This window comes from Artibeus jamaicensis, unplaced genomic scaffold (assembly GCF_021234435.1).
Source record: "Artibeus jamaicensis isolate MK-2021 breed Jamaican fruit bat unplaced genomic scaffold, CSHL_Jam_final scaffold_369, whole genome shotgun sequence".
Lineage (NCBI taxonomy): Eukaryota > Metazoa > Chordata > Mammalia > Chiroptera > Phyllostomidae > Artibeus > Artibeus jamaicensis.
In genome coordinates this window covers 36,524,577-36,539,513 of record NW_026522042.1, presented here as the reverse complement: position 1 = coordinate 36,539,513, position 14,937 = coordinate 36,524,577, and the positions used below count along the sequence as shown (strand labels likewise).

Here is a 14,937-nt window from a genome sequence, read left to right as displayed (position 1 = left end):
CAGAGCCAGCAGCCTCAGACTCTCCTCATGTATCTCTAATCCACTCTTCCCTCCCTTTGCAGGAACCCAGAGTAAGTGCCTAAAAACAGAATTTTGTGCATCGGCCCTTCAAGAGGCTCTCTGTGTGTCCAGCTGTCTCTCCCTGGCAGACAGAAACCCATCTGCTTTTTACAGCTTGTCGTTATGTGGGTTCCTTTGCCAGTCCTGTTGCTATAGGCTGGGGGGGCCCAGCTTGGGGTTTAGACCCTACACTTCTCAGTGGGAACCCCCTAGCTACTGAAATATCCCTCTGGAACCTCAGCTGCCACTGTGGGAGCCCAGCCAGCCTTCTCCCACCTCCTCCACACTCCCCACCAGTCACAATTTGGTAAAGTGGTTTTTTTCTATCTGTCTATGGTTATAAGGCTTCTCTGCAGCTATTGTCCAATTGGTTATGCAGGATGACTTTTCTATAATTTAGTTGTAATTCTATTTTGGTTCTGGGAATAGGTTAGTTTAGCTTCCACCAGCTCCTCTGCCATCTTGGTTCTCCTAGTCCACATTTAAAAAATAGCTTTAATGCAGTGAAATTCATACTTCATAAAATTCACCCATTTAAAGTATACAATTCATCAATTTTTAGTATGTTCACAGAACTGTACAACCATCACTATAAACAATTTTGGAATGAAGAATCCCAATAACCATTAGCGGTCAACTCTCTGCTCCCTTTCCACCCCCAGCTCCCCAGTTCTCCAGTCCTAGTCAGACACTACCCTACTGTCCTATCTCTAAGGACCTGCCTATTTTGGATATTTCAAGTAAATATCCAAATATCATTTACATGAAATATCCAAAATATAATATGTGATGTTTTGTGCCTCACTTCTTTCACTTAGCATAATATGTTCAAGGTTCCTTCGTATTGTAGCATGAATTAGTACTTCATTACTTCTTACTGTTCAATAATATTTTATTGCATGCATATAGCACATCATATTTATTGTCTCCTTAATTGATGGTCATTTAGCATTTTTGTACTTTTTGATTTCTATAAATAATGCAGCCTGGATATTTATATAAAAGATGTCTTCAGTTCTCTTGGGTATATACCTAAGAGTAGAATGACTAGGTCATATGGTCCCTCTCTGTTTAATATTTTAAGGAACTGTAAAACTGTTTTCTACAGTGACTGTAGCATTTTACGATCCCAAGAGTAAAAGGCATGAGTATTCTAACTTGTCCACATCCTTGCCAACACTAGTTATTGTCTGCCTTTTTGATTATGGCCATCCTAGTAGGTGTGAAGGGGTTGGTCCACTTTTTATTTTAATTCTCACCTAAGGATATGTTTATTGATTTTAGAGAGAGAGAAATATTGGTGTGAGAGAGAAGCATTAGTTGGTTGCCTCCCATATGAATCCTGACTGGGAACTGAACCTGCAACCCTGGTATGCGCTCTGAGTGGATGATGCTCCAGCCACCTGAGCCATCCAGCCAGGGCAAGGGTTGGTCCACTTTCAAATCCCCAGGGTAGAGCCTGCTATGGTGTTTATACGTTGTGTATATTGGTTGATGAGCTAAGTCTGTCCTGCCATCTTGCTCCTCTCACCACCTTTTGCACTGGAAAAGCCTCTATGCTATAGTGGGTAAGCATAGACCAGAGTCCTGTTGAACTCTGAACACCTGCTGTGCAAGATAATAACTGTGTGATCAGAAGCAAGTAACTAAACTTCTCTGAGCTTCAGTTTTCTTATCTGTAAGAAAGATAATGTACCTCTGTTTTCGTGTTTATTTTCATTTTTTTATTGAATTTACTGGGGTGGCATTGGTTAATAAAAATTATATAGGTTTCAGGTGTACAGTTCTGTCCCTCATCTGTATATCATGTTATGTGTTTACTACTCCAAGTCAAGTCTCTTTCTATCACCGTTTATCCCTCCTCTACATACCCTTGTACCTCCCCCCCCCCCACCCCACACACACACCTTTCTCTCTCTTTCCCTCTGGTAATCACCATACTGTTGTCTGTGTCTATGAAGGTTTGTTTGGGGTTTTTTTGCTTAATTTCTTCACCTTTTTCACCTAGTCCCACAACCTCCCTCCACTCTGACAGCTGTCAATCTCTTTTTTACCTATGAATGTTTCTATTTTGTTAGTTTATTTTGTTCATTAGATTTCACATATATGTGAAATCCTATGGTATTTACTTTTTCTCTGACTGGCTTATTTTTCTCAGCATAATGCCTTCCAGGTCCATCCAAGTGTCCATCAGTAGATAAGTAGGTAAAAGTATTACCTCTTTCACGTGGTTGCTATGAGGATTAAATAGATAATGTGTATAAAATACTTCACACAGTACCTGGCCCAGAGTCCTTGATAAGTGGATGCTGTTGTCATTCTCTTGGATAACTTGGGTAGTTACACCCTTGCCTCAGGAAATAGGCTACAGCTGATTTCAGATGTGCCTAGTTGGCACTGCCCATGGTATGTTGGATCAGCTTCCTTTCCTCCTTCAACAAACTGCCTGCAGTTTCGTTGGAGGATCTGTACACATCTCTTTAGTTTTTTGAGCAATACTCTGTGATGATTGCGAGGCCTTCCCAGAGAACTGATGGTCATCTGTGGTTCTGCTGCTTCCTTATGAATTTCTAAGGTTTAACTGAGCCATTTCACAGACTTGCTGGCTTCTGTGAACTCATATGTTTAAAATGGTTTTCTTTTCAGAAGCGTCAATTTTTAAAACTTTATTCATGACAGCTTTTTAATTGCAAAAATCCCCAAGATTGAAGCTTTCATGTGGACACGGGTTGATTTGGGCTCCTGAGAAAAGCTCTTCCGACCTTTGTCAGAGAAGTTATTCAGTAGAGCTTGTTGCCGCCTTGCTTTTGAACCTCTTGGTAACTTATGAAAGCAGAGGAACTGCTTTCATCTGAGGGACACAGTGGCAAAGCTCCCATGGCAGGAAGTGTTGTTCTTACAAACCTCATACATGGTGGTCACAAGGGAGACCTTGGGATTTTGTTTTTCTTGTTCGAACTTTATTATGATTTCATGATTGTCTCAGTGTTTTTACCCGAGAGCTAAATCTCTAAGAGAAATAAATGTGACACAGATGCCCTTAGGGATCTTTCTTATTCATCCCCCACCTACTTTTCCAATTTTAGCGGCAGCTTCCTCTCTGTACAGATCCTTCCAGTTGGACTAAGGGTCTTGTAACAGGCACTGTCTGAAGTTTCCAAGTCCTCATTTCTGTTTGTAAAAAGAATGTGATGGGAAACAAACCAAACAGTTGGTGACTTTGGGGGTTAGGAGAAAGGGAAAGGGACAGGTGGGAAATAGCTTGCCAGAAAAACAAAATGATTTTAACATTAGAGAGCAGTGGGAAGTGAACTTGAGTGGGGCCAATAGAGTCAGATGATAGGAATGAGAACTTGGGGCTTTATGTGACTTATGATAGGGAATCATATTATGTATATGTATCATTTGTGTATATTCTTTAGAAGGAAAAATGATGATAAAAGTGGTATTTTAGAATTTGTTTTTCTGATAATAACATTTACCCCAAGCGTGAATTTAAAAAAAAAATTAAAGTGGAGTTAGGAGATGTTCAGACATAGTTGCAGTAATACAGGGGGAAGCGGGGTTCTTTTTGGTTGTTAGCAGTGAGAATAGTGGAGAAATCTTTCATTTAAGAAAAGTAAAGCTTGAAGATTAGAGGTGAAAGAGCAGAGTCAAAGATGATCTCATTGTTTTAGATCAGAAGAAAAGTTAAGCCATTAGCATCAGTGAAGGTGCTGGACAAAGAAGCCAAATGATGGGAGGTGGAAATTGGGCAAAATTGGTGCCTTTTGGGACTGTTAGGTTCCCTGTGACAGTGAAATACCTAAGTTATAATGTTTATTAGCAGTTGGAAATAGTGACCTCTAGCATGAATGAAAGGTTGGGGTTTGGATTGAGATTCGGGGCTCATTAACATAGTATGAGGAGCAAGTAGATAAAAAGAATAAAAAGTACCAAAGGTTGAGGGGAGAAACCCCCAGTGCAAGGGTATGAAGAAAAGAACCAGCCGGACAAAATGATTCAGAGCTGAACAATGAAATGGCGTAAGGCCAGTTAGAAGAGGGGTATGTTCTGAAAGTCAAAGTCAGGGCTTCAGGAAAAGGAGAGGTCAGCAAAGTGGGACTGCAGAGAAATAGAGTAGATAAGAACTCAGGCAAAAGCCTTTGCAAGAGGGAGATTCCCAACCCCTGTGTATAGCTCCAGTGTGAGCCGACACCTTTAACTAAGTGTGATGGTTATCTGCAGTCATGCCCTCCATCAAGCACCCTCTAGAAATGCTAGTGTCCAGAATCCCCACCTCGTGAATCACAGTATGATGGATTTATTAAAAAAATGATTCCTCTCCCTTATTTCATTGACAGAGGCCTGTTTCTTATTTTTTCTAGTTAGGTTTAGCAGCTTGTCTGTTTCAGCCTAGTGAGGGGCTTATCACTAGTGCTATTGCTCCATCAACAAACGTTAAAATTGGTTAAACTTTTCCTATTACAACACATGTTTCCTGATGAAAAAGAGCTATATACCCAACAATAAGTTTTGCTTTCTATTGTCAAACTTATTGGCAGGGATCCCTTTTGTTATTTTGTGCTCTTCCCCTTTTTTTCAAGATAAGTTTTTATTGTTTCTATCTCTCATTTTTGCTTTTATCTAGGACTTGTCTTAGATTAAGACTGAAATGAGGTGAATAGAGAAACATTCTCAGTAGAGAATTCAGAGGGAGAGCTAGGGGCATAAAATGGGTAGCATGTCAGTGGTGGCTTGGGGAAGGGATTTACAGAATAAATGAGTAGGTGTCACATTGTTACTATCCTTAAAACTGTTGTCAGACTTCTCAGAACTCCACTAATGATGTTTGAATGAGAGGTATAAGATCAACATACTTAATAGAAGTATGGTTCAAGGTTATAGCCCTAGCTGGCTTGCAACCCAGGAATGGCTCAGTGGACTGAGCACAGGCCTGTGAACCAAAAGGTACCCAGTTTGATTCCTAGTCAGGGCAAATGCCTGGGTTGTGGGCTAGGTTCCCAGTAGGGGGTGTGCAAGAGGCAACCACACATTGATGTTTCCCTCCTCTTTCTCCCTCCCTTCCCCTCTTGCTAAAAATAAATAAATAAAATCTGTTATTTTAAAACGGGTTATATTTCTAAGTTCTATTTGGAGGAATCACAAACTCTACAGCTCAGATGACAGATTGGAAGACATTCAATACATATTGCATCTTTCTTAGGTCAGAAAAAAAGTAAAAATAAAGGTGAAATCCTTTGTAGTTTAAGTGATGTGATTTAGTTGTAGAGCTCCTTTTTCTTTATTTCTTTTTATTATTGACACAGGGCTACATTTTTACCTAATCATTGATCACCTAATATACTGAACTCTGTCAAAAAGGAGTTCCAGATGACAAGAAGGTAGCGTGATAGCTCTGTGGCTATCAACTATTTGGGAATTCATAGGTGATAAATGTCTCTTGAAGGCTATTCTGAAAAGATGTTATATAGCCTTAATTACTCTGAAGATTTGGGAACTTATTTATGCCAAATTTTTTTCATAGATTTTATTTCACTTAAAATTTTAGATATATACGAGATTTATGTTTGGTCAGATTAGTAATATAGTAGAAAGGGTAAGAAAACATTTTTATGTGCAGTTTGACTAATTATAAATTTATCAGACTTTACAATACTGCATCTTTCTATTTACTGTCCAAAAGAAAAAACACACCAAAATTCCAAGAATTTATATTAGCAACAGCAAGCAGTGTATTTCTGGTCAAGCCCATCTGGAGCAGTACTAAATTTTGGTACTTTTTGTACCGGGGCAAGTAAAATTCAAAGTTGAAGCTGGCCTGGGATGTAAAACTCATATGAAGACAAAGGTTGCCTTTGCATAACTTATCCAGGTCCTGGTTTCTCAGTTTCTGATCTTTATTCTTGTTGTGTCAGTATTTGCCTTTCTAACAAAGTATAATGAGAAAGAGTGAGAAAACTCAAATTAGTTCTGCTACTTAACCAGGAACCAAGTTAAATGAACTAGAAAACTCTTAAGTCAGTAAAGAGAAACTTAACTTAGAATGCTTAATTTAACTCTACTATCATTTTTTTAAAGATTTTATTTATTTATCTTTAGAGGGGAAGGGAAAGAGAGAGGGAGAGAGATATCAATGTATGGTTGCCTCTAGTGTGTCCCCTGCCGGGAACTGGCCTGCAACCCAGGAATGTGCCCTGACTGGGAATCGAACCGAGATATTCTGGTTCACAGACCCGCACTCAATCCACTGAGCTATACCAGCCAGGATTAACTCTACTATCTTTTATACTATGTGCTAATTTAACTATACTATCTTATATACTATACATGATATTAAACATACAAGTTCTGTCTGGAAAAAGTCCAACCATTGTTAATATAGTGGGGCAGCTGATGGAGACTGGGAGAACTGCGTGATGTCCCAATGTGCCTACTTTGAAGGGGACTGAGGCATCATTGTCCTGTGTACAATGTTTTTTGTTATTTCATATCTTTTCAGTGTCCCTGTTTTTTATATTACATGGCTGGATACCTTCTGGACAGACCATATACAAGATAGACTCAACAGTTTCTACCACTCCCACTGACTAGCACAGTGAAGTCATCACTGTTTGTGCATGCGCATTCCAGTCCTCTCTCCTTTGCTGCTAGGTTACATTGATAGCACACAAACTGTTCTTATTATATTAACAATGACTGGACTTTTCCCACACAGACCTCGGTGTGTGTGTATATATATATATACTCTATATATATATACTACTATATATAATACACATACACACATACTCTAATTTAAATGTATTATGTCTTCTTTTACACCATGAAGATTTGGTTAAATGGTAATAATTCAAATGAATAAAAAGCAACTGATCTTAATCCTAGAGTTTTAAAAAAAGTGCAACTGACCTTTATGAAAACATTCTTCAAGTTTTTCAGAACCAAATCCCATTAAAGAAAATCTTTTGAGAAGTTCAAGTACAGCTTCTCAGTACAAGTCAAGAACACAGACTATGAATAAATAGTAAAAAGCTGAAAAGTTAACCTTGCCACATGAGTTATTTAAAGATGAATGTCTTATTTGTTTATGTGTCTAACTTAAATTTGAGACTAGGGAATTTGGACCTTTCTGCTGGCAGTACAACAAAATTTGACCATCAGCTATCATAATTTCCTTTGTTGATTGTTGATACCATGACATTTATTTCTAATCATACCTGCCCTGGGTTAGCTCTGTAAGATATAAATTTGCATATGGCAGTCTTTCCACCCTACCTTACCGGAACTTATAAAACTTAAGTGACACAAGACATGTCTACAACTAAAATAAAATGCAGCACAGTGACTGTTAAATATAGAACTACAAACTGGAGTGAGAACCACAATTATTAACAACCTGCGTGGCATGGATATCCAGCCGGTCAGGATGGATGCCAGCTATGATAAACTGATGTGGTTGTCCCAATGCCCAAGAGCAGAATGTCAGCACTGGTGACATACTATGCTGTAGGATTGCACATAGTTTGTGTCATTCAGAAATTGATTCTGCTGCATAGTAATATAGGGTAGTGGACTAAGGTATTACCAGTTTTGAAGAGAAGGATGTTTCTACCTCACGAATTCTCCATTAAATCTCTTTATGCAGAAATTTATATAAACCATAGACCAATAGCCAAACAGTGGGATTAGAAAAACCCTTATGTGTAAAATGCCTCAAATGAATGAATGAACTCACTTTCACCCTTACCCTTCAGTATGTGATTCTACTGTCAGTGTTTTCACCCACGAATATGAAATGAAGGTAAGTGTGAAGTATTACCATGTAGCTGGGAGAGGACCCTGGGGGAATTGCCCAGGCTGGGCTGACCTGCTTGTGTAGTTCTCATGCTCCAGAACATTTTCCTTCAGACTTTAAGAAATGCTTTATTTTATTTTCTTAAGTACATAAAACACTCACTTAAGAATTCATTTGTGTTAACAAGCATTATCTTTAAATAAAACCAGAAGATCATAGCTCAGTGTTCTCCTCTAGTTGTGGTTGAAGGACCAGCTATGGGAATGGCATTGCCTCTGGGGGAGGCCCCGGAAATACGGCTCTCCACCAAGTATCTCAGGAAAGTGGAATGTACATTAAAGTGTAAGAATTACTCTCCTATTCTAAATAATAATGAAATTGTTTTCTTTCTAGTATATGGACGACATGAGTTGAAATTTAATAATTTCACTTTTTTATTTGATGTTTGAGGGATTAGGTAATTATGCACTCAGGACATTTTCAGTCTTGGTAGGTAGTTGTATTCAGGGATTTAAGGCAGAATGAGATCTCAGGGTATAATGAGGTTTGTCTTGAGGCCCTAGGAAAAGTGTGCTCTTTCTCTCTGCTGTGCTGAACACCTTCCTATTCCTTAGAGCCAGAACTCCAGTTAAAACCGTTATTCACTCACATTGTGAGCTGAGTCAGTGTTTGTGGCTTGTCTGGGAAACTAAATGCCCATTATACTTTGTTTCAATGGAATACGTTAAATTTCCAAACAACTAAAATGTTATTGCACTTTAGAAACCCCAGGCTGAGTTACAGGTGTTGAAATAGGGACTTTCTTGTGCCTGCCGGCCTTGCAGTTGTGGCCCAGGCAGGGATCTTTACTTGAGGCTATAGTTTCATTGTTTCCCTGCCTTGTTCTGACTTCCTGTGAAACCAGAGTTCTCATCTGAGGCGTATGTACACTCGTCCCATACATAATTCAGGATGTGTTCATCTTTTTTTTTAAAGTGTCATTCCCATTTTATTTTTTTCCAGAGAACTTTTCTTCAGTCCTTAAGGACTTAGTTCCTCACACAGGCTTTGGTGGAGGTTGTGGGTTGCACCTGTAGGTGTAAATCAGTGTGGGGGTATTCAGTTCTTCCCAGCTTCACTACAGTGATTCCTGATGACCTTACTGTGAGCAGCGCACTCGATACACATAGTAATGTAGTTTCACACACAGCCTGGGAAGCACATAGGAGATGGAGACACTAGCTTCGGAAATGTCCCTGATGGCTCCCGCCTCTGTATTTCAAATAGCAAACTTTTTTATGGCCTTGTCCTGGGCCATGGATCTGGTGCAGGTGGTGCAGCAAATAGGCTGCACACTACATGGTCTTTTTTGGCATGACGCTCCTTCTTTTCTTGGCTATCTTGGAAGCAAGGACCCAAGAGAGGTTTGGATGTTTTCATCTTTGAAATAAATCTTTCTCTGTACCATCTCGTTTTTCCTTTTTCCTACGAAGTATCTTGAATAACAGACAACATAGACGATCCTGGAAGTCATTTGAGTTGAGCGTTGGGTCCAACTCTTTCTTGGAAAATCCTTCAGAGTTGTCAGTCTTCATAGTTGGAACAACTCTTAGGAACCCTCCAGCCCAAACCTTCCTTGAAGATAAAATTTATGTGTATCTATACCATCTACTTTTTAAAGAATCATTGTAAATATTTCATTTAATACTAACTATACTACCTACTTTCAATCCCTCCTCAACTCTTAGAGACCTAGATTTATTTGGTTTCTACCACTCAATTGTGCAGTTATTTTCTAGTTTCAGAATTCAGCAGTCTGTTCTTCATCCTTGTTCACTCATTAGCTTCTTTCACATTACTGACATCAATTGTTGGCCATCCTCCTTCTTTCTTTTGAATAGTTTAAAATGGAATTTTCAGAACACAAAAGTAGAGATATGTAATTGTTAATAGCCATATACCATCACCCATCCTAAAAAATTCTCAACATTTTGCCAGTCTCTTAACATTATTTTTTTAGGAAAAAAAGTCATCTTGTTCTCATAAAACAGTACATTTATCAGTAGGGGAACATTGGGTTGCTTCCAGTTTGGGGTGATTATGAATAATTAACTACAAACATTTATATACAGGTTTTTGTGCGAATATAAGTAGTTGTTTCTCTTGGTTAGTTCCCAAAGGAGTGATATTACTGCATTGCATCCTAAGTGTTTGGGATTTTGATTGGAATTATGTTGATTTGAGGAGAATTGGTATCTTAACAACATTGAACCTTTCAATCCATTAACATGTTATAACTTTCCATTTATTTAGATCTTTGATATCTTTAATTGCTTTTCTGCATATATGAACATTTAAATTTTTTTTCAGCTCATCAATTTAAGCAGAATTTGCCTTGATATTGGTTGTTTTACAATAAATTTTCTTGCAATCTAGTTTTCAGTCTATCTGCAAAGTCAACAGTAAATTTTAATATTTGAATATTAATAGCTTTTCTTTTGTTGAATTTTATAGTTTAAAAATACCAATTATTCTGTTCTGGCTGGGTGGCTCAGTTTGTTAGAGTATTGTCTCATACAACAAAAGATTGTGGGCTTGATTTCCAGTCAGGGTGTATGCGAGAAGCAACTGAGGTTTCTTTCTCTCTTGCCCTTCCTTTCACTCTAAAATCAGTTAAAAAGAAAAAAAAACAATTATCCCAATAGTTGGTCATCTTTACCTTAATAGCTTTTCTCGATTCTTTTAACCTTTGTCATTTTCATCTGATTATTTCAACCTCCCTTGTATATCAGAAATAAACTGTTTAGCTACAACTTTTCTGTTTCTGGCTTTTTCTTATTTATGTATTAGTGCTATAATAATGTTTTGGTACTCAATTTGTTTCCTTGGTTCTACATTTTCCAGTTCCATTTCATTTTTTTGTTTCATCATTTTATGAATTCATGTTTTAAACTCAAAACACTTGTGGGAAATTTCCTTTTGTTACTTTACCTTTTTTTCTTTTTTGAGTTGTTTACTCTGTGTTCTCACTTTACCTTTTTCATAATTTATTTGTGAAATGTTGCAGACACTTTCCCCCCATTTTCTGAGTACGTGTCACCTCTGATTGGGCCATCAGTGTGCTCTGACTTGTTATGGGTGCCTTGTCCCCTGCCAATGGTGTTTTTAAGCCCAGTTTGTTTTCCTGCCTGAGCTGAAGTTTGAGGGCTGAGGATTTATTTCAGTTTGTGCACATTGTTTTCTGTGCCCTGAGACAAGAGAATGAAGGAAAGAAGAATGCAGCTAAGGAAGGTTGTACTTGTGCTGTGTTCTCAAGTGTTGTTAAATATGCCAAGATTCACTGCGTCATCCCATTCCCAAAGGACACCTTTAAAGCATCTTTATTTGTTCACCAGTTTATTGTGGAGCCTCCATCATCCAACTCTGTCCTATTGGGTCATTCCCTCGCTAGAGAAGGGAAAGATGAGATTATTAGTCCATTTGCTTCTCTTCAGATGTGGGGGAACTTGTCAGAATTCTCAGGATTCTTCTCCATCAACAGCATAGCCAGGGAAGAGGCCATGCGGGGTGAGGACCTTGCCACATTACAGATGATGCCACGCTGCTTTGGAGTGTTTCCTGGGCTACACAGTTTTTCCAAGCTTCTGAACATCTGTCTGTGGCCCTTCCTTATTTGGTGGCTTCTGAGAAATTTTGTGGGTATTTTTTGACTTCTTATTTTATTTTTCTTAATCTTTGGAGGGAGATTCTCCTGGGCAGCTTTAATCTACAGCTTTCTGTGGCTGCTTTACACTTGTCCCTGGCTTCTCTTTCTGTTTCCTAAGCATGGGTGTTTCCTCCTATATCATTCGTCACATATATTTATACTGCTCTCATATTATCACCTCTGGTTATTTAGAGTTAATGATGACCTTAATCCTGAGCTCTAATTCTGGATGTTTCTTCAAGTTAGAGGAGCATTTTCACTTGTGGTTTTAGTTTGCCTGTGTGCTGGCACAGAGTACCACAAACTGCATGGTTTAAAAAACAGAAGTTTATCATCTCACAGTTCTGTAGGCTAGAAATTCAAAAACAAGAGGTAGACAGGATTGCATCCTTCTAGTGGCTCTGAGTGGAGGACCCATTCTAGGCCTTTCTCCTTGGTTTGTAGATAGTGGTCTTCCTGTTCTTATTGTGTCTTTTTCTGTGTATGTCTGTCTCCAAATTTTCCCTTTTAAAAAGGACACCAATCATGTCGGATTAGGGCCCAGCCTAATGACTCCATTTTAACTTGATCACCTCTGTAAAGACCCTCTCTCCAAATAAGGTCACATTCTGAGGTCCTGGGGGTTAGTACTTCAACATCTTGATTTTGAAAGGACAGAATTCAACCCATAACATTTGATCATTCACTCATACCATAAAAATTTTCTGCTATGTGCCAGGCACTAGTCTAGCATTGGCAACACAAAGATGATGAAGCTTAGGCTCTTTGCTCTTGATGAGTGGAAAGGTAACAATTAGTAAACAGGCATCTGTAGCGCTATGCAGTAAGTGCTATCATAGGTGAGACAAATTGCTATGAGAACACCCGATACTGACCGATCTGATTGAATCAGGGGTGACATCTCAAAGGAAGTGATACTTATATTAGATGCTTCCCAACAGGATGCAATCGCGTGTAATTGTTCTCCCTACTTCCACACCACACCCTCAGTCACCCAGCCCAGTAGTCTATCACCCAGTTAATCTTTCTAAACACCATTTTGATTAAGACAGTCCCTGCTTGAGAAACCTATAATGATTCTTCATTGTCAAGGGCTAAGTCCAAAAAATTCTTTAGCCTGGCTTTTGATTTGTCCATAATCAAATACTATCTCTGGAATCTACCCTTCCTGTCTTGATTTTTCTATTCTTCTCTGTACATTACCAAAATGGACTAAAACTCTGGAACACACCAGGAGCTTTTCTCTAATTTTATGGAGTCAAGATTTTTGTTTCGTTTTCTACTATTTCACTGGCACCGAAAACAGTGGTTGGCACATAACATACACTTAAGAATATTCATTGAATAAACAAATGAATGAATTTCCCCTGGAGGTCCCCCTGCCTGTGATGTATGCCTCTTTCCTTTTCCAGGTGCACATATTTTTGCCTACTGACATCTTATTCTCAAAGCTCGGCTCATGTATCCTCTCTTTTATTATGCCTTTCTTCCGGGCCATGTGCCAGATGTGAATCTTCATTTCGAGAGGCTGTAGAGTTCTGTGTGAACCATTTGTGTGACCTCACATTCTGCTTTGCATTTTAGATATCTGTTTGGCAGTTTATTTTTCCTGCCAGATTGAAAGTTGTTTGGATTCAGGGACCATATTTTAAAAATAATATTGTGGACTGCTCAGCACTTGCTTGCGTAATAACAGATGCTCAGAAAATACTTTTTGTTTGAAGAGAAAATAAACGAGAGGAGTATTGCATTCACTTGAACAAAAGTAGAGAAGGTGGCCTAAGATATGGGGTGTTTGTTCTTGCCCTTCTTTTTTTTTCTGATTTTACATTTTAAAATTCATTCAGCAGGTTATTATTGAGTGTCTATTTTGCTCAAGGACACAGATACAAATAGGAATTAAACTGCCCTTGAGGTACTTATCACTTCCTACAGAAAAACAAGTCCCACTGGTTCCAGTGGTCACTGTAGTCAGTCTGGTGGGTCATACATATACTCGTATAATGTTATATTTCCCGAGGCATCTGATCTGGACAGTTTTTCAGATGCTTTTCTCTTCTCAGACTTACTTAATGCATTTCTTAGAATCTTTCCTCATGTCAAAGCTGTCTGAGGGCAAGATCCCATCTTTATCCTACTATCCTTTACTACCTAGCACTGTTTTATATCTGTTGGTGATTTGAGCAGGTCCTTTATTTGCCTCGAAAGTTCTCTGACCCTTCTCTAAGTTTACCCCATCTCTAATTACAGAATACTGTTTGGGGACCAGAGACTCGGCAAGTGCATTGATTGACCTACTTAGCCTGGGAGGTCTGCTGTCTTCATAAGTAACATTAAGCACAATAAATAGTGTAGGTAGCATTTTGCTGAATATACACCATGAATTGTATTTCATAGTGGGGACTGTTTCTGGTATCATTGGTTTCTAGGACTCTGTAATAAGTTGTCATATTAACATGTTGAGGTTCTCAAATGCACATCTGATCTAAAGTTTGTCTGCCTCTTTGCTCAAATTCATGAGTTATGATTGTGCTGCAGAGCTCAAACCAAATAGGAATGTAATCTGGACTAGTGTGGAGGGTCATGCATATATAGTGTTATATTTTCTAGAGGTATTTAATTTTAATAGGTCCCTGTATTAAGGGAAAATGAAGAAGTGAAAATTAAGATGAAATAATGGTAAGGAATGGAGAAGATGATAAAGGCATTTGTTTTGAGGTCCTGCTTGACATGGAAGTTACAACTCTTAAAGCTCATTGAAGGGCAAGCCTGAGTTTATTTCTGCAGAGAAAGCTTTGATGTGTACTATGATGTCAATGTTGTTGAGGGTGGGAGACATCCATTGTATTTAAGCCTGAGATATACCGGTTGGAACCACATAAGTTTGTGGAAGTGATATATATAGCAACAATTACACGTGAGAGTTCAACCCTATGCTGTCTGTGTTTATGTATTTATCATGTATTATCTATATCATCAAAGAGACTGTAGTATAAGATAATTCTAAACAGCAGGTATGTAAAAGTCACTAGAAAGTCTTATGTGGTACTGCACAGCATGTTTAACTCATTGATCACATTTTGTTTAAAAAAAAACATCAAGATCAGCACTGGCTGGTGTAGCTCAGTGGATTGAACACGGGCCTGCAAACCAAACAACTGTGGTTCGATTCCCAGTCAGGGCACATGCCTGAGTTGCAGGCTAGTTCCCAGCAGGGGATGCACGAGAGGCAAACATACATTGATATTTCTCTCCCTCTCTCGTCCCCTTCTCCTCTAAAGATAAGTAAATAAAATCTTAAAAAAAAACCCATTAAGATCAGTTTATTCTGTGCCCTTATCACCAGGATGAGCAGAGTGCATCTAAGATGGATAGACTCAGCCTGAATGTCATT

The 14,937-nt window shown here is 38.6% G+C and overlaps 1 protein-coding gene across 5 annotated transcripts in view; it reads left to right on the top strand.

The window, feature by feature from the left end:
• The window catches only part of ELOVL7 (ELOVL fatty acid elongase 7), a 94,050-nt gene that overhangs the window by 32,637 nt on the left and 46,476 nt on the right, over window positions 1-14,937 (top strand). The window lies entirely within an intron of this gene.